General features: G+C 47.9%; 1 pseudogene; it reads right to left on the reverse strand.

The window, feature by feature from the left end:
- Window positions 1-1,805: 1,805 nt before the first annotated feature.
- Window positions 1,806-26,400, reverse strand: LOC149327597 (uncharacterized; annotated as a pseudogene).

Below are 26,400 nucleotides of genomic sequence, written 5' to 3' on the forward strand. Positions count from 1 at the left end.
TTTTTTTTAAAAATCACTACTTGCAGTAGCTTGCAACCCACTAGGGCGATACACGTCTTCGTGCGTCCCCTGCCCGAATGACGTCAGTGGGCAGAACAGCCAGCTTTGAAGCGCGCCTCGTCTGCCCAACGTCATAAGGGTAGGGGATGTGCGGAGAGGTGTGTTGCCCTTATGGGTTGCAAGCTACTGCAAGCAGTGATTTTTAAAAATTTTTCAATGACAGGGTCTACCCGCAGCTTTCGAATTTCACTCTGGATACCCACAAACACCTCCTCTACAGATCTGTATGACTACATTATGCCCATCGAAATCATTTTAGGGGCTCTTTCAGCATGCTCCTTTTATTTTTTGGAACAACATTGCACACAAATGTTCCTATTTGAACAGATAACAGCGAAACACAGTGCTTGCTATAACATGAACAGAAATAACATATCTCATCTAGTGCAATAAAAAAACTAGCAGCCTGCATATTATCAGAGCTTCTGTGTCATTTGGACATATATATAGGAAACCCACTTCAGCGCATGTATTAAACCATGGTACACATGTAGTGCAATGCTCAGTAAGTACTGCACGAGACAGAGTGTGTAATAGATCTGACGTGACTAGGAAACGTTTAGCAGGCGCAAAATGCAGGAATATCAATATGACGTATAATGAAGTTGCACTCAATGGCAAACTAGCAGTCCCACCAAGAATGGCGCATAACTGACTGGATCGTGCGTATTGCTAGTTGCAGTGCTGAGAATGATTGTAACATGACAAAATTCTCATTCATATGCATCGCCATCAGCCTGACTCCATCCATTGCTGGACAGAAACCTCTCCCATGTCTCTCCACTTGACCCTTACTTAGGTATTTTCCCTGAACTCTTATCTCCAGCTGTTTCCATTCCAGGCCCCGGAATGCCTCCTGTGAACAGGTGGTGAGCACAGGTTATTACTCAACAGCAAAATGTGCCACCACTGTGAAGAACACTACAAAAAGTATGCCACGTCAGACTGCACACAGTGGGCACTACATGGGAAGCCCTGTCGCGGCACCTCAGTGGTTGGAGCGCTCGGCTACTGACTGGAGCAGGTTAATTACCAGCCATGGCGGTCGTGTTTCGATGGAGGTGAAACAAACAAACAAAACGGAGCAGTAGCTTGCAACCAATGTTTCATCACAATTTGGGCACAAATGTAGCCGGAAAAACTGGAGCCACATTGAGGTCAGCCAGCATGGGGGGTACATAAGACAAATGTCATGTATATGACTGTCTGGAAGGACAGTGCTCGGCTTGCTGTGTGCGTCATGTGACCACTGGATGTCGTCGACGAATTTATCTATCTTGCCATCACTGGGATTTTCTGTGCCGTCGGTGAGTACACACACATGGCGCCAACTTTTCTTGTAATGGGACTAGTAGGGCTCTCGCATTAACACACAAACTAATTAATGCAATTGCACCGTTTGTGTACCATTGAGAAGTTCAAAAAGTACGAAAAAATAAAGTGTAATACACACACCGTGTGCATCACGCAGGAGGCAAAAAAATCTCATTGATGCACATGGCCTCTGTGTCTTACAAACGGCAAGAATAAAGCAGATCGATACACATGGCCTCTGCGGCTTGCAGGAGGGGAAAAAAAAGTGCTACACATGGCCTCTGCGGCTTGCAGGAGCGAAAAAAAAAGTGCTACACATGGCCTCTGCGTCTTGCAGGAGGGAAAAAAAAGAACTAAATATGGCCTCTGCGTCTTGCATGAGGAAAAAAAAGAAATGCAAACACAAAAGAAACCGCCTAAAAAAATGACCGTTACTGTGGCGGCTGCACTTGATTGCGTAGCAAAAGCAAAATAAGTGAAACCGCCAAAACAACTTGTTCGATCAGGCGCAAGGTGTCTGCCTGTGCCACCTGCAGTGCCGCTACCACCCCGGCTCCACTGGTATCGACAGAAGCCGTCAGCTCCTGCACTGCCGAGGTGAGGCTGCGCCCGCAGTCAATGGTCTCACGGTGTTGCTGCACATAAAAGGAGCTTCAATTACACACTTAACGGTCACAGAGTGCTCGTTTCACATTAAGGATGCCCTACTAAAATAGGGACCATGTCTCTCAACAGGCAGTCATACAAAGGTCAAGCAGAGGTTTTGAACAGTGACTGTAGCTACAATATGCTGCATGCAGCTGCTTCTCCTTTACGAAATGTACTCAGCGCTTGCTGTCTGCACATACCTCCACGCGGCGTTCCTTATACTGCCCTTGCTGCCTGGTGTAGCCCTCGAGAAGGTCCCCAGTGCGCTTAGTCTCATACAGCAGCTGGCGCACCTCCTCCGCCCGCGTTAGGCTGCGCCGCGTGGGGTGGGCCGTTGCTGTTGCTGGCCGCTGCTGCGTAGCTGTCAGGGGGAAAAGTGACTGAATATACACTTGTTATATAATACAGCAGGATGCGCAATAAGCTGACTGTTTGGTGCAATGTCTGAGCAGACTATTGGCATGCATGCTGGGGATAAAAGTTGTCATAATCAGCGGTACGACAAAGCAGCATTGTCTCATTGTACTCAATGTGCACATTCGCCTTACCATCACAGGCATCACAGTGCCCTCTGTGAGGGGAAAAAACTTGCACAGCGTACCAATGGCGAATATGAAAGAGACTTGTGTGGCTATTGTAAAAAGACACTGATAGTGTGCTCCTGCAAATGCTCCTTTTATTTTCAAGCAGCTTGCAAAATGGATAATGTGGGGCCTGATATTGGCAGACCAACTCACAGGCTGTGGCACGAGGCTGCTGCTGTCGCTCCTCCTTCTCGGGTGACGCTTTCGCCTCCTCCAGTGTCACCTCCAGCAGCTCCTCCTCATCTGGTGGGGGGGGGGGGGCTGTCTGTCCAGTCATTCCACAAGACACCATTGTATCGTGATGTGTGTTTCACTAAGGATAGAGGCAACTACATGGTGGCAGGAACAAGAAGAACAGGAAGGGTTTATTAGCACGCCCTTTTATAGGCGATGGAGGGGGGCGGGGCAGTAGCAGTGCCAAGCGTACAGTTTGCGGTAGCACTGATAAGACAATGCGCTGACACGATAAGGCAGACAGCGCATGCCCGATACATCCTCCGAGGGGTAATGAAAACGACAAATGTTCAAGCTATTTGATTAAAAGCAGCCTCGTACTGAAGACGTTGAGGTGGCTTTGCTGTACGTGCCGACCTTCTTGGAACCGGTGTGGGCCCAGGCAAAGTTAGTGGCATATGGTTCCCAGAGCCTCCGAGCGCCGAGCTGTCGGTGGTGGACTGTTGCCGAGGGAAGTCAGCAGATGTTCGTGCTGTGGCACCAGGCGAGATATTTGGAGCAGATTGGCCGGAGTTATCTGGTTCACGCTCGGACGAACCGCTGTCGTTATCACTAGTGTCTTCTGCACACTTCTCACGGGTTTGCAGAAGATGCCGCCTGTTGCGCCTAAACACCCGACGATCCTCGGTTTGCACTTTGTAGGACCTGGGAGCCGCAGTGCCAACGACAGTACCTTGTTTTGACCATGTTTTGTCCTGGATCCTCACGACAGAACCTTCAGCCAAAGGTGGCAGAGGCTTTGCGCTACACTTCTGATGGTGCTTCTTGACCACAGTTGTCTGCACAGCGCCAAAATCTGGAAGATTAGCTCTCAAGCACCTGCCTTGAAGAAGTTCCCCAGGTGATCGGCCGTCCTCCAGTGGCGTACAGCGGTAGGCCAGCAGACCTAGCCAGAAGTCTTCCTGTGAATGTTAACATTTCTTCATGATCCACTTTACCACCTGGGCACCTTTCTCTGCCAGTCCGTTGGATTGCGGGTAGCGGGGGCTGGATGTGACGTGAGTGAAGTCGTATGCTCTTGCGAAGGCTGCGAACTCGTGACTGGCAAATTGTGGCCCGTTATCGGTGCACACTTCAAGTGGTACGCCGAACCTCGCGAACATGGCACTGAGTGCAGCGATTGCCGTCCTTGCAGTAGTGTCAACAAGTTTCTCGACTTCTGGGAAGTTAGAAAACGCGTCAAATGCCAGGATGTACGAGCTTCCCCCAAAAGAAAAAATACCAACACCAACGCGATACCACGCACATCGAGGAATTGGGCGCATCAGCATTGGTTCTTGCGCTTGCTTGTAAGCAAATTCGCGGCAAGTCGGGCAACCCTTGATCAATACACTGATGTCACTGCTGAGACCGGGCCAAAAAACAAGACGACGGGCTCTTTCTTTGCATTTCTGTAGACCCAAATGCCCGGCATGAATTCTCGCTAAAATGCCACGCCGCATGGATTTCGGTATCGCCACCTTCGTGCCTTTTAACAATATGCCATTTACGACGGAAAGCTCAGACGAAAATGGTTTAAGTTCCCCGTCGACATTCTTGCCAGTTGCCAAGCAAGAAATGACTGCCTGGAGGTAGTCATCGCGGGCAGTTTCATTTACCAGCTGTTCACATGTTGACTCCGTGACCATGTAGCCCAAGGCGGCAACTGCATGTACAGCCTTTGTCAAAAGTTTAGAGCCCAGGGGGTTTGCTTCTGGGCTGCATTGTTTTGCTCGTGATGCGACCTCAGCGTCCCAAATCTCCTGAAGGCAAGAAGATTTTTGGTCCTGTTCCCTCCGATACGTAGGACTTCCACAAATGCTGCAGGAGCGCCACAATAATGCTTACAAGCAAACCCCCTGGGCTCTAAACTTTTGACAAAGGCTGTACCTCCACGTCGTCAGTTGCGCCAGTGGTGTCGTCTTGAGCAACCGGCGACGATCGTGACACCATGTCTGCCAAGATGAGGTACTTTCCTGGGACATACTGCAATACAAAGTCGTATTTCAGAAGTTTAAAAAAAAAACCTTTGGAGGCCGGGGGGGGGGGGGGGGGGCATGTCACAAATTCCTTTTGCAGCTATAGATAGTAGAGGTTTATGATCTGTCCCGATGAGAATCTTCTGTCCGTAAATGAACTGGTAAAACTTGTCGCAGCCAAAAGAAATGCTAAGCGCCTCTTTTTCAATCTGAGCATAACGCTACTCAGCTTGCGTTAGCACACGAGATGCATTAGTAAAGCTTTTTGACGGGCTAGTTGGTGCATATTCATATGTCGTCTCTATCTTTTTCCTGTGTACGTCTTTTTAGCGCACACCCTTTCAAATACGAGATGCATAAGCCACTGGCCGCCATTGGCCGTTGTGGCACTGCAAAAGGGCTGAGCCCACGCCTTCTTTGGATGCGTCGCAAGTTATATTAGATTCTTTTCGGGGATCAAAGATGGCTAACACGGGAGTCGCTTCAAATCTGGACGACACTTTTCCACTCCCTCGTGTGGTTTTCAGTCCACTCGAACTCTGAGTGCGACTTGATAAGGGCTCGCAGCAACACGGTTCGCTCAGACAGGCGCGGAATGTATTTGCCAAAATAGTTCAACACACCGAGCATGCGCTGAACATCGGATTTTGTTACGTCCTTTATTGCTGGTGGCAGGGTACAGACTGGCGGGGAAGCCGCCAACACGTGACACATGGTAGCTCAGGGTTGCTTGGCCCTAAAGATTGTCCCGCTATAACACTCCTCCCCCCTACGTCACGAAGTCCTTCAGATACGCAGGGCGGCTGCGTTGGCGCTGTGGTCGCTGGACTTGAAGGGAAGCACTCGCTTCACGGTCCTCACCACAGGAAGCAGATTCGGTACTGGGCGCTGCAGCCTCCTCCAGTCTTTCTCCTTGGTCCCGTCTTCCAGGGTCCTCTAGGCTTGAAGGAATGCCAAGCCCGGAACACCCTGCCGGGGAAGCAACCAGCGGTTCCTCCTCTTCACACATCCCAGAAGCGAAACTGTCCAATGCGTAGCTGGCAGAACGACTTCTGAGTTGGTCAACATGACGTCTCCATCGACGACCGTCCTTGGTGACGACCAAGTACGACACTGGTCCTGTGACAGCATCCACAATGCCCGGCAACCACTTGGGCCCATAGAGATAGTTGCGCACAAACACTCGATCCCCCACATCAAACAGTCGCACTGCCTGGCTACGGCGCTGCATCACCTGCTCTTGTTTCTGCTGCACACTGGACTGCAGGTCAGGATGCAGACGCTCTAACACAGTTGAAAGTTTCCTGCCCATTAGCAATTCGGCCGGGCTCTTGCCTGTTGTAGCATGAGGCAGGATATGCTGGGTCATTAAAAACCTAGCCAGACGTGTGTCGATATCGCCTCCAACCATTCGCTTGAGTACTCCCTTGGTTTCGCGCACCATGCGTTCTGCTTGACCATTCGAAGAAGGGTGATATGGGGCAACGGTCACATGTCGGATTTGATTCCGGCACATGAAGTCTCTGAACTCCTCCGAACAAAAGGCAGTGCCATTATCAGAAACAACAGTTTCTGGAATGCCATGGGTAGCAAAAAGGAAACGAAGCTTCGCACAAACTGTAGCTGTCGACATGGAATTCATCCGGCACACTTCCAACCACTTTGAGTGAGCGTCCACCACAATGAGGAAAACTTTGCCTTGGAAGGGCCCAGCAAAATCGATGTGTAGTCTTGTCCAAGGACGCTTGGCGAATTCCCAAGGGTGAATCTTTGCAGCTGCTGGCGCAGACCTGGATTCCTGACAACGTGCACAGTCTCTCACCTTCTGCTCAACATCTCTGTCGATTCCTGGCCACCACACGGCTCCTCTGGCAAGCCCCTTCATCTTGACAATTCCTGGATGAGCTGTGTGAAGAATGTCCATGACATACGGTCGAGCTGGCTCTGGAATGACCACACGACTGCCCCACAGCAAACAACCTTGGTACACCGACAGTTCATGCTTGCGGCTCACAAACGCTGCAAACTCTTCTGGCAGCTTACCCTCTGGCCACCCATGCTGCACCCAATTGCAGACTCTAGCCAACAGCTTATCCCTTGACGTGAATCTTGCCACCTTCCTAGAGTTCCATGCTACTTCCGGCGCCATTTCCAGCATCCCTACTTCCCAAAGACGCTGCTCCTCTTCCTCTGCCCTACTGGCTCTCAGTGGTAAACGACTGAATGCATCAGCATTGGAAAGCTTCTCCGCTGGTCGATACTCAATTTCATAGTCATAAGCCGATAACATGAGGGTCCAACGCAGCATCCGTGGTGATAGCACCTGGGGAATGGGCTTGGCATGGTGCAACAGTCCTAAGAGGGGTTTGTGGTCTGTCACAATTTTGAAATGTCTCCCATATAGAAACTGATGATACTTCTTTATGCCAAAGCCGATGGCGAGCGCTTCTCGGTCTGTCTGGGCATAATTCCGTTCTGCCGCACTCATAGTTCTCGACGCATATGCAACCGGTCTCTCGCTGCCATCTTCGCACACATGACTCAACACAGCACCCAGTCCGTACGGGGATGCGTCACAGGCCAGCACTAGGGGTTTGTTGACATCATAGTGCACCAGAACATGTGATGACTGTAGCAGATCTTTCGCCTGGCGAAATGCTTCCGCCTCAGCTTCCCTCCAACGCCACTCGCGACCCTTGTCCAACAGCCGGTACAGTGGCTCCAAGGCATGAGCTGCTCCTTTAAGAAACTTGTTGTAAAAGTTCAGAGCTCCTAAAAAGGCTTGAAGTTCCTTTTTGCATGTCGGCTCTGGGGCCTTGTGAATAGCACGCACCTTGTCTTCTGTCGGCTGCACACCTGCAGAGTTCACACGGAATCCCAAGTAACACACTTCCTCAACACCAAATTGACATTTGTCAAACTTTAGTCGCAGACCGTCTTCATGAATTCTTTTGAGCACTTCTTGTAAACGAGCATTGTGCTGCACCTCATCCTTTCCACCGATCAAGATGTCATCCAAGAACACAAGAACACCATCAATTCCATGCAACAGTTCTTCCATGTACCTCTGAAAGATAGCCACTGCCACTGCCACGCCAAATTGAAGACGGGTTACGCGGAACAGTCCCCGATGTGTTGTAACCGTCAACAAGTCAGCTGTTTCTTCATCAACAGTCTTCTGTTGATACGCCTGTCCGAGGTCTAGCCTTGAAAACTTCGAGCAACCTGCCAGCCTGGCAAACAGCTGCTCCGGTGTCGGCAGGGGATACGTCTCCCACTGCACTACACGATTGACTGTGCTCTTGTAGTCCCCACAGATCCTTATCGATCCATCTTTTTTGACAACTGGAACGACAGGTGTTGCCCACTTCGAGTGCCGCACAGGCTGGAAAATGCCTTGGCTCACCAACTTGTCCAGTGCTTCGTCCACCTTCGGTCTCAATGCAAACGGTACTTGTCGTGGCTTCAGAAATCGCGGCGGAGCTGCCGGGTTCACCTCTATGCGTACAGGAGGCCCTTTACTTGTCCCAAGTCCAGGCTCAAAGACTGAAGAATACTTCTTGAGCAAGGCTGTTGTTCCCCTACTGCCAGTTCGACTCGGCTCGTACACACTGTGAACACCACTCAGACTTATTCCCAAAGACTTGAACCAGTCCCTACCGAGAAGTCCGATACTAGCACCCTTAACCACCACCAATCGCAGGCGATGTTCCTGCCCCTTGAATTCCACCTTCACGGTCAGTTCACCCAACACTCGTAGTTCCTTGTTATTGTAAGCTCGGAGATGAAGAGTACTTGGGCGCAACGCCCTTTTCGATATTCGCAGCTTCTGCATAGTCCGGTCGTTGATGACTGAACACACTGCACCAGAGTCCACCTCCATCTCTAGGGGACTTCCGTTGACGCGCACTTCCACTCTCACGGCTGGCTCTTCACCAGACAGCACGAACACGTCGTAAACGTCCGACGCAGCATTCTTGTGACGGCCTCCACTGGCCCGTTTTTTGTTCTGAGAGTTGGGTTCAGCCGAAGCGCGAGCTGCCGCCTTCCTCCTGCATGCTCTCACTATGTGCCCTCGTTGCTTGCAGAAGTGGCACTGCATATTCATGAATGGGCAACTGCTTGGCGAATGCGCACCCTTGCAGCGGAAACATACGCTTGTGCTTCCAGGCGAACCAGCCTGCTTATGGGTACCCTCCTTGGCTGTCACTGGCGCAGAGACCTTCGCAACACACGGGTCGAAACGCTGCCCGCTCACGCTGCCAACTTCACACGATGCGGCACTGCCGCGAATTTGCTCGGTCTGTCGCTGCGCAGATTCCATTGCAATGGCTTTCTCCCGAGCTGTAGCAAACGTAAGCTCCGGCTCCGCCAGCAACCGACGCTGAAGGGTCTCGCTTCGCACCCCGCACACTAGCCGGTCGCGCAACATGTCATCGAGCGACGCACCGAAATCGCAGTGTTCCGAGAGACGTCGCAATTCTGCGATGTAGTCGGCAATTGACTCACCGGGCTGCTGTTGACGTGTGCCAAACTTGAAACGCTGTACTGTCACCGACGGTCGCGGCGAGAAGTGGTTTGAGAGACGCCTGACGATCTCATCGTAGGCCACGGCCGACGGCGCATCCGGAGAACAAAGGGAGCGAACGATGGCATACGTTGCTGGGCCGCAAACGCTGCAGAGCGTTGCTCGCTTCTTCTCGTTACCGTCGATGTCGTTTGCTTGAAAGAAAAATTCGAGGCGCTCCAAATACAAGGGCCAAGACGCCGCCTCTGTTGGAACGAATTCCCCAATCGTGCCCAGCGCAGTTGCCATTTTTACCTCGTCGCCAATTATATGTTACGTCCTTTATTGCTGGTGGCAGGGTACAGACTGGCGGGGAAGCCGCCAACACGTGACACATGGTAGCTCAGGGTTGCTTGGCCCTAAAGATTGTCCCGCTATAACAGATTTGTTCTTGGGCACTGGCGTTTGCAGCAAACTTTCCACAAGCTTTGGGTTTGGCGAGATGCCCTTGCGTGTGATGATATCGCCTAGGAACTGCACTTCGGTGACGCAAAACTTGCATTTCTCTGCGTTGAACGTTAGGCCGGCTTTTTCAGCTGCTTTCATTATTGCCACTAGTCTCTGGTCATGCTCTTGTTTGGTTTCGCCGCGCACCAAATATCATCGATGTAAACGTGTACACCGTGAAGGCCATGGAAGACTTCACTCATCCGCTGTTGAAAAACTTCGGGAGCAGATGAGATACCGAAAGGCAACCGGAGATAACGGTATCTTCCAAAGGGTGTAGAAAAAGTGCATATTTTGGACGTCTTTTCGTCAAGTGGTATCTGGTGAAAACCAGAATTTGCGTCCAAACAGCTGAAATAAGCTGCGCCGGCCAATTCCCCTTCCATGTCCTTACGCTTTGGGAGCTGGTAGTGCTGCCTTTTTACGTGCTCGTTTATTTTCCTTGGGTCCATGCAAACCGTAAGTTTGCCATCCTTTTTCTTAACCAAAACCAATGGGCTTACCCAGTCTGTCGGGCCATCCTGTTTGACGATGACGCCTGCACGCTCCATTCTACGCAGCTCCTCCCGAAGTGGTTGTCGCAGGGACAGGGGTACCCGTCGGGCTGGTTGAACAACTGGAATCGCGGATGGTTGCATGACCATGCTGTATGGTTGCTTCAGGCAGCCTAGCCCCTGAAAGACATGTTTGAAATCCTTGAGAGCTTCGTACTCCGAAGCATTTACAGTAGCCACCTTGCGATGGACAAGTCCCAGAGCTTCGCTTGCATCTAGTCCCAGAATGGCTTGACGGCCGTTCTTTACAACAAAGAACTTCGCGGTGGCGGAAGCGTTACCGATAGTTACTTCCTGTGTCGTTGTTCCGAAGTGACTTATGACACCCCCGGTGTAAGCTCTCAGAACCGCACTTGTGGGCGTTAAATGCTGTGACTCCCGAGTCTTGCGGTACATACAGAATGGTAACAGACTGGCCTGGGACCCGGTGTCTACTTTGAAGCAGACCCAAGCAACCACCGATATCCTTCGGACGGCCGACAGAGGTCTGTTTCGGATGTTCTGTACGTCCGCTGAACATCCGCAAACAGCCGGCAGACGTCCGTCGGCCGTCCGAAAGGTGGCCAAAGGTATACGGTTCGCCCGCCGACGGACGTCCAGTTGAGTACGTCCATTGGCGGATCTTTCTCGGATATTCGCATATATGGTGCATGCGTGCTTTTTTCACTCCGCCCGATGCAATAAAACCAAAAACAATTTTATGCATAGCACGCATATTTTATTGTGGTTGATGATACATCAGCAGAGCAATGGGTTATATTCGGAAAATTTCTGAAATGTGACTTTCAAATGTGGCAAGCTTGGGACACACATCCGTAATCTTCCCACCCACAGGATTTCTGAAATAAAAAGAACGCGGCAAACATCAGTCATGTGAAACAAATGACACAATGCAGCAGCCCAAGTAAAAACATTGGAACCAATTAATAGAAGTGTTTAATGCTGCAAGTATAACAGACAATGCACTTTAACAAACACCTCAATAAGAATAAGTCAATAACAGCTCTCACTTTTCCACACCATATTTGACAATTTATCTGTTCTTTATTTATTCTCATGGGCCTTAGGGCACTAACCGGCGCAGCACTGTACGCGACTGTGCACAGAAAGCCGCAAAGCTTCCGTTGCGAACTACACGTTAGCGCGTTGTCACTTTTTATATAGGCACAGTGAACCTAGCGATGCCTTAAAAATTAACAAGATGCGAAAATACTCTGTCCCGCAACTTAGAAGAGGAGTCGGATCGAATTAGCCGCGCGAGTTGAGGGCTCCCGCAGCTGTGTGATGTAGGCTCCCGAAAGTGTGAGAACAGCACGAACTTGTGGAAGCCATCTTCTCGCGCTTACTGCTCCCACTGTCCTGTGAACGAATGTTATATGAGCATGCTGCATTGTCCTAGAAGCAAGTTCTAAGAAGTGATACATACCTTCGTAGGCAATCACATGTGCACTAAGCCTTCTTTAAACCAAGGTCGACGCAGTACGGGATTCCGGTGTTCCAGAAGAGCTTCAGGCGCTTCCCGTATCTTTCGAATTGCTTAAGTTACATACTACTTTCGTCCACAGACCGAACAAAGCCACACATTATAATAACAGAGCTATAAAGCTCTGCGCGACAACACTACGCGACAAATCAACAACAGCGCTACGGAGCCGTACTGATGGATTGGATTGGACTGACCGCGAACTGACATCTATGATGATGGTGATAGCAGAATGCACGGGAGTTTTGATACTTACGAATGGTTTCAATGGCAAGTTTAGCTAGCAAAACGGTGGACATGTAGCACAACTCCAGTAATTTGGAGAAGTTTTATAAATATAAAACTAGTCATTGAGTTCTTGCAAAATACACCTGCTTCTCCTCTTAGATAAGTTTAGCTCGTTGGCGGCTCTTGAACTGCAGGTAGGAGTGGAGTCGCACCAATTTACAAACATCGTCGCGTCAAACCCTCCAACTGATGCAAATAAAACAGTATACATACACGAAAGACGCAAATTTTCTGTGAAATAAAAAACGTCCATACTCATGGCCTGGGAAAATACTCGGCCTTACATCCTTCGGACGTACACCTCGTCTCTCATGCGGATATACAAAAGTGGACACTGTCCATACGTCCGGCGGATGTACGAATACGGATATCCGAAATCGGATTGTGTTCGTACGTCCGATGGACGTCCGATTTCGGCAAAGGACGTTCGGATCTAGCTCGTACGTCCGACGGATATCTGTGGTTGCTTGGGAGATATTTCTTCCGGCAACTTGTGCTTCCACTATCCAGTCTTTACTGCTTCCTTTTTCAGTTCCTACTTCTAGAATGTCAAAGTCGTCATCGCTGCTGTCTTTACTAACTTGTTCAACTTTAGATACTCCTTCACAGCAAACCGCGAAGTGGTGAAGTTTTCGACATTCATGGCACTTTTTCCCGTAGGCTGGGCACTGTGTGGGCCTGTGCCGCCGGTTGCACTTTTTGCAACGGTACTGCTTCTTGCAGTCATCACTTTTGCTTCGCGATGGTGGCGCGTGTCTTGAAACAGCATCGACCCTGTCATCCGCGGCTTTCCAGACCTCGTTTCGTTGTGCGAGAGACTCTGCTACCTTGCACAACTCTTCAGCTTTCAGCAACGTTAGACTTCTTTCCCCCCGCAGGGAGGCGTCTGCAGCATGCAGACGTTGGTGAGTGGCGACACCACGGGGTTAACCCGAGCATCCGCAGGGACATCCCCGCAGGGGGATGATGGTGAACAATGCGTCACCACGGACCCGAGCATCCGCGCTTAGCCGTGCGTGGCATCGCCGTGTCCGGGGAAAAGGGGATCCTGGTGGTTGAGCCGATGCCGAGCGTTTGGACCCTTAAGGCCCCTCGGCGGAGGCAACACACCACTTTGGCCCCAGCTTCCTGTAGACGGCACCTCCGGCCTGACCCGACCGGAGGAAATCGGCAGCGCCTTTTCCTGTCCTCCCCTCTATCTTTCACTTTCCTATTTCCTTTCTTACAACTTTCCTGTATCCTCCTCCCTTCTTGGTTTTTTCCTCTCTTTCCTGGCGGCGAGGGTTAACCGTGTGTGACCAACTACCCTGAGTTGAGTCATATTAGGTTATAGCTAAGGTGTACAGCTGGCGTAGGCAGGACTTTCAAGTTCCTGTCGCGTCCCCTTGTTGGACTCCATGGTGGGTGGCTGGCATCATGACTGATAAACATCAATTTTTTATGGCTCCCCCCCCTTTCCAAACTTGATCGCTCTCTCAAAAGAGTGCGGAACGAAGCAGCAGACTTTTTTACGAAAAAGAAACCGACATTCACTAAGTTTCATGTGATACACAGCAACAGTGACGAAAAGCAAGCCCGAATAATATCCCCATTTCTTGTTACCAAATGCCTAACAGATACCTTAGGGCCTGGCTACAAGGTATCCAAAATGTCCAGCGGCGACCTACTCCTTGAACTACGCGAGAGCATCCAGTGCTCGAAACTTGCAAACATTGTTTCTATAGGGGACATCTCTGTCTCTGTAACTCCCCACCGATCCCTCAACACAGTCAAAGGCGTGATCTCAGAGTCTGACTTTATCCACCTTACAGAAACCGAAATGCTTCAAGGACTCTCCGACCAGAATGTAATTGACGTCCATAGGATCAAAATCCGCAAGGATAACAAGGAAATAGACACTAAACACATGGTCCTTACATTTAACACCAGCAGCTTACCCGAAACAATCGAAGTAGGGTACCTGAAAGTCAACGTAAGACACTACATACCCAACCCCCGTCGCTGTTTCAATTGCCAGAAGTTTGGCCATGGCTCGCAGAACTGCCGCGGCCGCAAAACCTGCGCGAAATGCGCATCAAAGGACCACCAGTCTGAGGAATGTGACGCAGCACTACGCTGCGCAAATTGCGAAGGAGACCATGCTGCGTACTCCAGGGCGTGTCCGTCCTGGAAAAAAGAGAAAGAAATCATTACCATAAAGACAAAAGAAAACATTTCATTTAAAGAAGCCAGAAGGCGTTTTGCAGTTACAAATACATTCTCCTTCTCAGCAAAACCAAACTTCGCTGATGTGGTGCGCAGGGGCGTAGCACCACACAGCACTCCGGCACCTGACGAGGCCAGTGTCACTGTGCCTGTAGCAGGGCCACCCACGCCCCAGGCAGGGACAGCGAAAGCTGCTCTGCCAACTCCAAGCCAGGGAGTGCCGGCCCATGGGTCGACATCCCGCAGGACCTCCCCCCGTCGGGGGAGACCTGACACTCACACACGTGCGGCTTCCCCGCGGTCGTCCAGCACCTGTCGCGAGGTGATGGACGTATCCCACAGTCCGCCTGCTTTAGAGCGGCGGAACAGCTCTCTTGAGCGGAAAAAGGGCAGGGCCACTATAACGGCCCCAGAAAATAAGTAAACTCCCAATCGTTCCTATCCCAAACATAAATATGGCTTTGCTAGTTCAGTGGAACTGTAGAGGAATGTTGAGGAACTACAATGACATAAAAGATATCCTAGGGTCAATCTCGCCCGTAGTCTTATGTCTTCAAGAAACAAATCTAGGTCCACAACATACAAATATCCTGAAACATTATAAAACTTTTAGACACGATCGTGAGCACGCAAATAGACTATCTGGAGGCGTTGCGATTGTCGTGCAAAGCGGCGTCCCTGCTCGAGAAATCACACTCAAAACAAAACTTGAAGCCGTTGCGGTCAGTGTCGTCAGCCATAAAACAATTTCTATCTGTTCTGTATATATTCCTCCACATTTTACATTAACAGTCCACGATTTACAAGAACTGATCAATGAACTTCCAGAACCGTATCTAGTAGTTGGGGACTTCAACGCTCACTCCCCTTTTTGGGGAAGCGAGCGCTGTGACTCTAAGGGTCAAATAATCGAAGATTTTATCATCACAAACAATGTATGTCTTTTAAATACAGGAAAAGCCACCTACTGCTCCCCTACCTCGGGGAAAATGTCCTTTTTAGACTTGTCATTTAGCTCACCTTCTGTTTTTAATGATTTTAAATGGGATATCATTGACAACCCATATGGCAGTGACCACCTCCCTATACTAATCACTTTAGCATCCCCACCGGAAATAATCCCCACAAGGCCACGGCGCTGGAAGCTTCACCTCGCCGACTGGTCACTTTTTAAAGAAAAGGCAAATTTAGAAAATATACTTTTAGATAATCTCTCCATCGACCAGATAAATGAAAAGTTCACTAATTGTATCATAACTGCCACACTCACAGCTATTCCACAGTCATCAGGAGTGGTGCAACAAAATCATAAAATATGGTGGACAAAAGACTGCAACGAAGCAAAAAAATTACAAAACAGAGCTTGGGGTAAATTTCGCAGGTATCCGACTCATGAGAATCTCATAAATTTTAAAAAAGCAAGAGCTAAAGCTCGGTACGTCCGTCGTAGTGCCGAGAAAAAATCACGGCAAACTTACGTCTCTTCTATAAACAGTCGCACCACATCTAAAAAAATGTGGGAACATGTGCGAAAATTAAATGGAAACTTTTCACCGTTCACAATTCCTTTATTGACAACACCTGGCACACAAACAAGCATAGGGGAACAGGCAGACATATTGGGGGAACATTTCGCAGCAGTTTCAAGTTCATCACACTATGCGCAGTCTTTTTTAAAATACAAAAACACAGCCGAAAAACAAAGACTTCCAACTAGTGGAGGGGCAAACCAAAAATATAACAGTGTGATTACCCTCCAAGAAATAAACACAGTACTGTCTGCTGGTAAAAAAACCGCACCAGGACCCGACCAAATCCACTACGAAATGCTGGCCCATCTCTCTCAACCTGCCGTAGAAGCACTTTTAAAGTTCTTTAACAAAGTTTGGATATCGGGAAAAATACCTGAGGCCTGGAAAAAAGCTATTATTGTGCCGCTTCTTAAACCTAGTAAACCCCCAACCTCTCCTAGCAGTTATAGACCCATAGCCCTGACTAGTTGCCTCGCCAAATCCTTCGAAAGTGTCCTAAATATACGACTAACCTTTGTTCTTCAATCCTGTGAACTTCTTGATATCCACCTACACCTCAGCTACTTTCTCATTCATGAGAAGAAGGCTGAGGTTTTTATTTGTCTGGTTGGGAGCCTCGGGATCCTTGCCCAGGCAAGGATAGGCGCTGAGACTACCTGACCTTCTTAATACTTTTAACATTAGCCATGTCTAAATTTCGTTTCTTCCCTTATTACTAGGTAATACAGTATTATTAGGCCATCTACACCAGCGATGATTTTTGACATTTTTGAAAATTCTACAGAAAACTCATTATATACCCTGAGCTTGGCGCATGATGGCCTTAGCTGCCTATGTGCCATAAAACCCAACACAACACAACTCTTGATATCCACCAGTGTGGTTTTAGAAAGGGATGCTCAACTACAGATCACCTAGTCCGTCTCGAAAATACAGTCAGACAAGCTTTTATACACAAACAACACTGTCTTGCAGTCTTTTTTGATTTAGAAAAAGCATATGATACTACCTGGAGGTTCGGAATTCTTCAGGACTTAGCTGAACTTTGCATCCATGGCAGAATGCTGAACTCCATTAAAGACTTTTTATCTAACCGCTCATTTAATGTGCGTCTAGGCTCAACCCTTTCGAGGGATTTTATTCAGGAAAATGGAGTGCCTCAAGGATGTATTTTAAGCATAACTCTTTTTATTTTAAAAATGAATTCTCTTAACAAAATAATACCAAGGTCTGTCATGTATTCACTTTATGTAGATGACCTCCAGATAGCTTACACATCCTCCAACATATCAACATGTGAAAGACAAATACAGCTAACAATCAATAAACTGACAACATGGGCAGACAGAAATGGTTTCCGATTTTCCCCACAGAAAACAGTGGCCATTCTGTTTTCACTCAAACGAGGCTTGTAGGCAGACCCCACCCTACACCTTAATGAAATAGATTTATCAGTAGAAAATGAACATAAATTTCTAGGCATAACATTTGACAGAAAACTCACTTTCCTGCCTCATATTAACACGTTAAAAAAGAAAACTTCCCGATCACTGAACATACTCAAAGTCCTTTCACATAAACACTGGGGTTCTGACAGGGCAGGCCTTCTAAAAATTTATCGCTCTGTGGTACGATCCTCATTAGACTATGGCAGTATAGTATATGGTTCAGCAAGGCCATCGTACCTGAAACGACTGGACCCAGTGCACAATTTAGGTTTACGTCTTGCAACTGGCGCTTACAGGACATCACCCATAAATAGTCTTTACGTTGAAACAAATGAACCCTCTCTTACAGATAGAAGAAGCATACTCACATGCTCATACGTTCTAAAAATCCGTTCCCTACCAAAACATATCTGTTACCCTATTGTTACAAATTGCCCATCGAGAACACTGTTTAATAACAAACCACTAGCTATCAGACCACTCCTGCTACGTTTTGAAGAGATGTGCCAAAACCTCGGCCTACAAGATGCATTACCCGACATTGCTCGAAGACAAGACCCACTGCCTCCATGGTACAATTTTCCTAAAATCTGTGATTTCACCCTTACTCAATTTCATAAAAAACAAACTCCACGACAACATATACTAGAAGAATTTCTTGCACTCGAGCAAAAATACAGTAAGTTCACAGATTTTTATACAGATGGCTCAAAAACAGATGTTTACGTAGGAAGTGCAGTGGTGCGAGGTAATTCGGAGAAAACAGTAAGACTTCCAAATTGCGCATCCATCTTCACTGCAGAATGTTACGCAGTCTGGCTGGCCATAGACAAAATATTAAAGGAGCACCTCACAAACAGTATAATCTACACAGATTCCTTAAGTGTGCTTACAGCTCTCCACGCTAGAAACGCTACCACTCCTATTCTTGGTGACATTATACACAGCATAGTAACAGCCGCAGCTAAAAGACAAAATATAAAACTCTGCTGGGTCCCGAGTCATATCGGAATAAAAGGGAACGAGAAAGCAGACTTGTGCGCTGCTCAAGCTCGTAGGATGAAAACGAAAAAAGTAAACATACCTTTTAGTTAGTTAGTTAGTTATAAGGGGTTTTATGGCACATAAGCAACTAGGGCTATCATGCGCCAAACACAAGGTTAGATGATGTTATGTCAAGTGTACAGAGGTTACATTATAATAGATTTAAAACATTGGCTTTCTTTAGAAACTTACAAACAAGTGAAAATTCGACAAGTGTTTGCTCGCCTAAAAGCAATGCGGGATGAAATGGAATGTGTTCATTGTAAAATACCGTAAAAAATTTTTTTCTAAGTTCTTCGAGATGTGAACAAGAAATTAAAATGTGATTTACTGTGAGCTTCTCACCACACATTTCACACACAGGTTTGTCTTTTTTTGTTAATAAGAAGTTATGGGTGATGTGTGTGTGACCTATGCGTAAACGACATAAAATTACTTCGATAAAACGTTCTTTATGGCGGCATGATTTCCATTCTTTTAAAATGGGCTTTATGGTATGCAGCTTGTTGTGTCGTTCATTTTCCCAAGAAGCTTGCCACTTGGCTCTTAGTCTGCTATGCAATAACTTCATGTAATCCCTAGGAGGCAAATTCACATGTTTTATTTCCATGGTTCTGGTTTGTGCAGCACACATGTCGGCTCTTTCATTGTCCCTAATGCCAATGTGACTGGGAACCCAGCAGAATTTTATAACATGTTTTTGTGCTGTGACCTTTACTATATTGTGTATGATGCTTCCAATCATTGGTTCTGTGGCATTTTTGGAGTTTAATGCTGTAAGGACGCTCAGTGAATCTGTATATATGATGCTGTTTTTGATGTTTTCATTTGTTATTTTCTGTACCGCAACACTAATAGCATAACACTCCGCGGTGAAAACTGTAGCACATGAGGGAAGTCGTACTGCATGTTCATTTTTTCCTTGTATTACTGCGCTTCCTACATGAGCATGAGTTTTTGACCCGTCAGTATAAAATGCAGTGTAATTTCTGTATTTTTCTTGTAGTGCTAGATATTCTTGTATTATATGGTCGTGTGGTGTACAGGTTTTACTGAAGCGTGTTGGTGTGACGTCACACACTGTGGGGAGAGTGTACCACGGTGGTAGGGCTTCGTGTCTTGGGGCAATATTTTTAAATTCGTTTAGGATGTCCAGAGCTTGGCATTTTTCTTCGAAGCGCAAGAGCAACGGCTTAATCGCGTGAGGCTTGTTATTGAAGAGTATTCGGGATGGGCATTTCGTCACAATTGGGTAACAGAGATGTTTGGGCTGAGACAGGATTTTGAGGATGTATGTACAAGTTAGTGCAGTTCTTCGATCTTCTAAGGAAGGTTCATTCATTTCCACATACAGACTTGCTATTGGTGAAGTTTTGTAAGCACCTGAAGACAACCTTAAACCAAGATTGTGGATAGGATCCAGTCGTTTTATGTAGGATGGTCTTGCTGAGCCATATACGATGGACCCATAGTCTAACTTAGAGCGAACCAGAGAACGATATATATGTAACAGGCATGCCCTATCAGACCCCCAGCGTTTTCTTGACAGTAGTTTCAGTATATTGAGGGCCTGGGAACCTTTTTTCTTTAAGCTATTTATATGTGGCAAGAAAGTGAGCTTTTTATCGAAAGTTACTCCTAGAAATTTATGCTCTTGTTTGACAGGTAATGGGGTCTGGTTTAGATATAGTGTGGGGTCGGCCTGTAGGCCTCGTCTCAAAGAGAATAGAACCGCTACTGTTTTCTGAGGAGAAAATCTAAATCCGTTTCTATCTGCCCAGGTGGCCAGTTTATTTATTGTTATTTGTATCTGTCGCTCACAGGTAGGTATGCTGGAAGACGTGCATGCTATTTGGAGGTCATCTACGTAAACTGAGTACATTATGGATTTTGGGATTACTTTGCCTATTGAGTTCATTTTGATTATGAATAAGGTCGTGCTGAGGATGCACCCCTGGGGTACACCAGTTTCTTGAATAAAAGTGTTGGAGAAGGTTGCGCCTAGGCGGACTCGGAACGTGCGGTTGGTTAGGAAGTCGTTCAAACAGCTCAGCATCCTGCCGCGGATACCTAGGTCCGCTAGGTCACGGAGGATACCGAACCTCCACGTGGTATCGTAAGCCTTCTCCAGGTCGAAGAAGACACCGATACAGTGTTGCTTGTGGATGAACGCTTCCCGGACTGTGTTCTCAAAGCGAACAAGGTGATCAGTTGTGGAACATGTCTTTTTAAATCCGCATTGGTGTATATCTAAAAGTTGCCGGGACTGAAGTATGAAGGTTAGTCTGATGTTTAGAATGCTTTCGAATGATTTTGCTATACAGCTAGTGAGTGCTATTGGCCTGTAACTGGTGGGACTAGTTGGTGGTTTGCCAGGTTTTAGAAAGGGTACAATGATTGCTTCTCTCCATGCTTGGGGGATTTCTCCACTCATCCATATTTTATTGAAAAATTTCAGGAGAGCTTCTATGGCAGTCTCAGAGAGGTGAGCAAGCATGGCATAATGTATATTGTCTGGGCCTGGTGCTGTCTTTTTACCGGATGTTAGTACTGCGTTTAGTTCCTGCATTGTAATTAGCTGATTGTAGTTTTCATGTACGCATGTTCTGAAGGGAAGTTTTTGTTTTTCTACTATTTTTTTGTGCTTTTGAAAAGAGTGTGTGTAGTTGGCTGAGCTTGATACTGTAGCAAAATGCTCACCCAATATGTTGGCCTGTTCTTCTAATGTTTGAGTACCGGGTGTTGTTAGCATTGGGAATGTGAAAGGAGTAAAATTTCCAGTGAATTTCCGCACCTGCTCCCACATTTTTTTGGATGTTATTGAGCTGTTTATCGAGGATATGTACTGTTGCCATGATGCCCTTTCTGCGTTGAGTCTGATGTATCGTGCTTTTGCTCTTGCTTTTTTAAAGTTTATGAGATTCTCATGTGTTGGATATCTCCGAAAAATGCCCCAGGCTTTGTTTTGTTTCTTTTTTGCATCTTTACATTCTTTTGTGTGCCAGTATTTGTGATTTTGTTTTACTATTCCAGAGGATTGAGGAATAGCTAAATGTGCGGCAGCTAAGATACAATTTGTGAACTTTTCATTGATCTCATTGATGTCAGTATTTTCTAAAACTATGTTCTCTAATGTGGCTTGTGCACTAATAAGTTGCCAGTCAGCTAAATGTAGCTTCCAACATCGTGGTTTTGTGGGAACGACTGTTGGTGATGATGAGAGACTTATTACAACAGGGAGATGATCACGAATTCCATATGGATTATCTAAAACACTCCAGGTAAAATCGTTAAAAACAGACGGTGAACTAAAAGACAAATCTAAAACACTCATTTTCCCCGAGGTTGGGGAGCAGTATGTAGGTTTATTAGAGTTGAGTAAACAGACGTCATTGCATAAAATAAAATCCTCTACGAGATGGCCTCTAGCGTCAGTTTTCTCACTTCCCCAAAAATATGAATGTGCATTAAAATCTCCAACTACCAGGTATGGCTCTGGTAGCTGTTCTAAAAGATCCTCTAAGTCATGTAGTGTTAAATTAAAGTGCGGATCGATATATAGTGAGCACACTGTGATGGTTTTATGGGCAACCAGAGTGGCTGCGGCAGCTTCAAGTCTTGTTTTTAGTTTAAGCTCTCGAGCCGGGACGCCGCTTTTCACTACGATGGCTACGCCTCCCGATAGTCGGCTCGCCTGTTCCCGATCGCGGCGGAAAACAGTGTAATTCTTTAGAAAGTTATTTTTTTGGGGACCTAAATTTGTTTCTTGTAGACATAAGGCGACAGGAGCGTGTGCTCCTAGTATGTCTTTTATGTCACTGTAATTGTTTAAAAGTCCTCTACAGTTCCATTGTATTATGAAAGCCATCTTAATTTTGTGTTTCTATAGGGTGGAAAGGTAGATCAAGTTGTTGTTGGCCCCGTGACTCGGGGCCTGTCTTTTTTTGATCGATCCAGAGAGCTCCGCCGACCGTCCGATGTGGACGGCGCGGGGCTGCTCGGGGCCGTGTCCATCGCCTCTGCGGAGGCGCTGGACGACCGTGCCTCCTGCACGGTCGCGTTCGAGTTTGACCTCGACCTGTGGGAAGAGGTCTTGAGGCCCGCCGACCCGGGGGTCTGCGCAGCCTGGATTGCAGTTGGCGGAGCAGCGTTAGCTGCTCTGCCTTGGGGCGCGGATGGCACCGCCACAGGCTCACTGCGTGTGACCTGGACGGGTGCCGAAGCCTGGTGTGGTGCGCCGCGCCCACGCACCACATCGGCGAAGTTTTGTTTTGTTGTGAAGGAGAATGAGTTGGTGACTGCGAAACGCCTTCTCGCTTCTTGAAATGAAATGTTTTCCTTTGTCTTTATGGTGATTATCTCCTTTTCTTTTTTCCAGGACGGACACGCCCTGGAGTATGCTGCATGGTCTCTGTCACAGTTTGCGCAGTGCGGGGCTGCATCACATTGATCAGAATGATCCTTCGAGGCGCACTTCGCGCACGTTTTCCGACCGCGGCAACTTTGTGAGCCGTGGCCGAACCTTTGGCAGTTGAAACATCGGCGAGGGTTGGGAATGTATGGTCTTACGTTAACTTTCAGATATCCTACTTCGACTGTGTCGGGCAGTGTGCTAGTGTTGAACGTCAGGATCATATGTTTTGTGTCTATATCCTTATTATCCTTCCGGATCTTAATTCTGTGAACGTCTATCACGTCTTGGTCACTCAGACCTTCGAGCATCTCTTTTTCTGTGGTGTGGACAAAATCATTTTCGGATATCACGCCCCGGACGGTATTCAAAGATCGGTGTGAAGTCACGGAGACAGGAATATCTCCAACAGACACAATGTTTACGAGTTTTGAGTGCTGGATGTTGTCTCGCAGTTCGAGCAGTAAGTCACCGCTGGCCATTTTTGATACCTTGTAGCCAATGCCCAAGGCTTCTGTCAAACACTTTGATACCAGGAAGGGAGACAGGATTCTTGCTTGCTTATTTTCTACTTCACTATGGATGACATGGTATTTAGGAAAACTCACTTTTCTTTTCTGGAAAAAAACATCTGCTTCGTTCCGCCCTCTCTTGAGAGAGCGATCAAGTTTGGAAAGTGGGGGAGCCATAAAAAATTGATGTTTTTCGGTCATGGTGCCAGCCACCCACCATGGAGTCCAACAAGGGGACGCGACAGGAACTTGCGAGCAAGTCCTGCCCACGCCAGCTGTACACCTTTTCTATAACCTAATATGACTCAACTCAGGGTAGTTGGTCACACACGGTTAACCCTCGCCGCCAGGAAAAAGAGGAACAAACGAAGAAGAGAGGAGGAGACAGGAGAGTTGTAAGAAAGAGATAGGAAAGTGAAAGATAGAGGGGAGGATAGGAAAAGGCGACTGCCGATTTCTCCCGGTCGGGTCAGGCCGGAGGTGCCGTCTACAGGAAGCTGGGGCCAAAGTGGTGTGTTGCCTCCGCCGAGGGGCCTTAAGGGTCCAAACGCTCGGCATCGGCTCAACCACCAGGATCCCCTTTTCCCCGGACACGGCGATGCCACGCACGGCTAAGCGCGGATGCTCGGGTCCGTGGTGATGCATTGTTCACCATCATCCCCCTGCGGGGATGTCCCTGCGGATGCTCGGGTTAACCCCGTGGTGTCGCCACTCACCAACGTCTGCATGCTGCAGACGCCTCCCTGCAGGGAATACCTTTTAACGATTGCATAAAATTAGTACAACGGAAATTAAGGAAGAAATGGCAGTCGGCTTGGAACAGTGAAGTCAATAATAAGCTACACTTAGTAAAGCCGGTTTTAGGGGAATGGAGGTCGTGTGACCACCAGGAACGCTTCAAGGAAGGGATTCTCTGCCGTCTCCGAATAGGCCACACTCACCTTACACATAACTTCCTGCTAACAAAACAAAACAAACCTGTTTGCGAAGAATGCGGAGATGAACTTACCGTTAACCACATTTTATTCTCTTGTGCGAAACTGGAAAAACTAAGAAAAAAATACTTCACCGAATTTTATAACGAATGCATTCCTTTTCACCCAGCACTGCTTTTAGATGATAATGCCATTGTTAACATACCTTCTCTTTTTAGCTTTTTAAAAGAAGCAGACGTGCTTGAAAAACTGTAAATTTCGATCCGCTAGTTCACTTTATTAGGTGATACACCTCAGCTACTTTCTCATTCATGAGAAGAAGGCTGAGGTTTTTATTTGTCTGGTTAGGAGCCTCGGGATCCTTGCCCAGGCAAGGATAGGCGCTGAGACTACCTGACCTTCTTAATACTTTTAACATTAGCCATGTCTAAATTTCGTTCCTTCCCTTATTACTAGGTAATACAGTATTATTAGGCCATCTACACCAGCGATGATTTTTAACATTTTTGAAAATTCTACAGAAAACTCATTATATACCCTGAGCTTGGCGCATGATGGCCTTAGCTGCCTATGTGCCTTAAAACCCAACACAACACACAAACAGACTTCTTTCGAAGCATTTTCTCGGGCAGCTTTGAGCTATTCGTGCCAAACACGATCTGATCTCTGATCAGCGAATCATGCTGATCTCCGAAATTGCATTGCGCGGCTTGCTTTTTGAGGTCCCGGACAAACTTCTCGAAAGGCTCTCCATCTGCCTGCTTCCTTGAGCGAAACACATAACGTTTGTGAACTTCGTTGCTCACCTCGGCACAGTAGGACTCGAATTTTCCAACCACCGTTGCGTAATCGTCCTTGCTTTCGGCTGCCTCGAACTTGCGTGTTGAACACGTCGAGCGCTTCATCACCGGCTATGCTCAGCAGGAGTGCGGGTTTTGCAGAATCGCTGCGAGGTTGCTCCTTCGTTGCGGTCGCCTGCAGAAACAGGTCGAATTTCTGCTTGAAACGTTTCCAATTTTTAGAGAGGTTGCCGGTCAGTTGCAAAGGTGGCGGGGCCTTTAGAAGTTCCATAGCTGTCGCAGAATCCCACTTCTGACACCATGTATCGTGATGTGTGTCGCACTAAGGATAGAGGCAAGTACATGGTGGCAGGAACAAGAACAGGAAGGGTTTATTAGCGCGCCCTTTTATAGGCGATGGAGGGGGGCGGGGCAGTAGCGGTGCCAAGCGTACAGTTTGTGGTACCACTGATAAGACAATGCGCTGACACGATAAGGCAGACAGCGCATGCCCGATACAACCATTGCTTAGTGGACAGTTTCAGCACACTGTGTATTGTATTGGGGTAAAGTGCACGGTTACTCAGTACTGAGTCACAAGACAAAAAAAAAACAGCACTAGCAAAAGGGCAAGAAAATACAAGGTACGTAACTTGAGGTTGCATTTGCTACCTCCAGAAGTTTAGGCATTCATATCAAATGGTTAAAAATTCACCTACCAGCTAGTGAGCGCGCCTCTGCCTGCTGCAGGCCGCTCGTTCCAGACAACTCCACGACAGACACGCGGGGCTGGTACTGCAAGAGGCACAGCGCCGCACGTTCATGCACGAGTGTCTCGAAGTTCATTCCGTGGGCGCATTGCTCACAGTACATGGCTCTGAGGTTCACACAAGAACCCTTCATTATCTGCAAACACGAAACTGTCTGTAACGCCACCGCGGCTTATCACATACCTGGAAGGTTGTGAACATGGGCGGCGCCACGCCTTGCGCGCTCACCGGCGACCGCAGCTTTAAAACCCGGCCTGACATCCCCGGCAGCCTGCCGCCTCTAGTGCCCCTGCGATAGGATGTGGAGAGGCATGTTCAAGGACCATTCGACAGACCGATGTTGACACGCTCACCTTCCCGCGGCCAAAAATTCTGCCTCCTCCTCCTCACAGCGGCTGCCCACACCTGCCAAGTGTGGCGCCAGAGGGGCACAGTCTTAACGGCCGGGCCCATCTCGTTTAGGCGCTCTGCAAGCTCGCGCCTTAACTCGCGCTTGCGAGCCGCCGTGTAAATTGCGGAAAGGGGTGACGCCGGCTGTGCCAGAGCCGGGTGCTCCTCCAAGAACTCCAGCATGAAGAGATACTGTGCGCGGGACACCCGGACTAACTTAGCCGATGCCATTCCGAA

This window comes from Amblyomma mixtum, chromosome 10 (assembly GCF_055824585.1).
Source record: "Amblyomma mixtum isolate Tamu chromosome 10, ASM5582458v1, whole genome shotgun sequence".
In the NCBI taxonomy this organism is placed as follows: Eukaryota; Metazoa; Arthropoda; class Arachnida; order Ixodida; family Ixodidae; genus Amblyomma; species Amblyomma mixtum.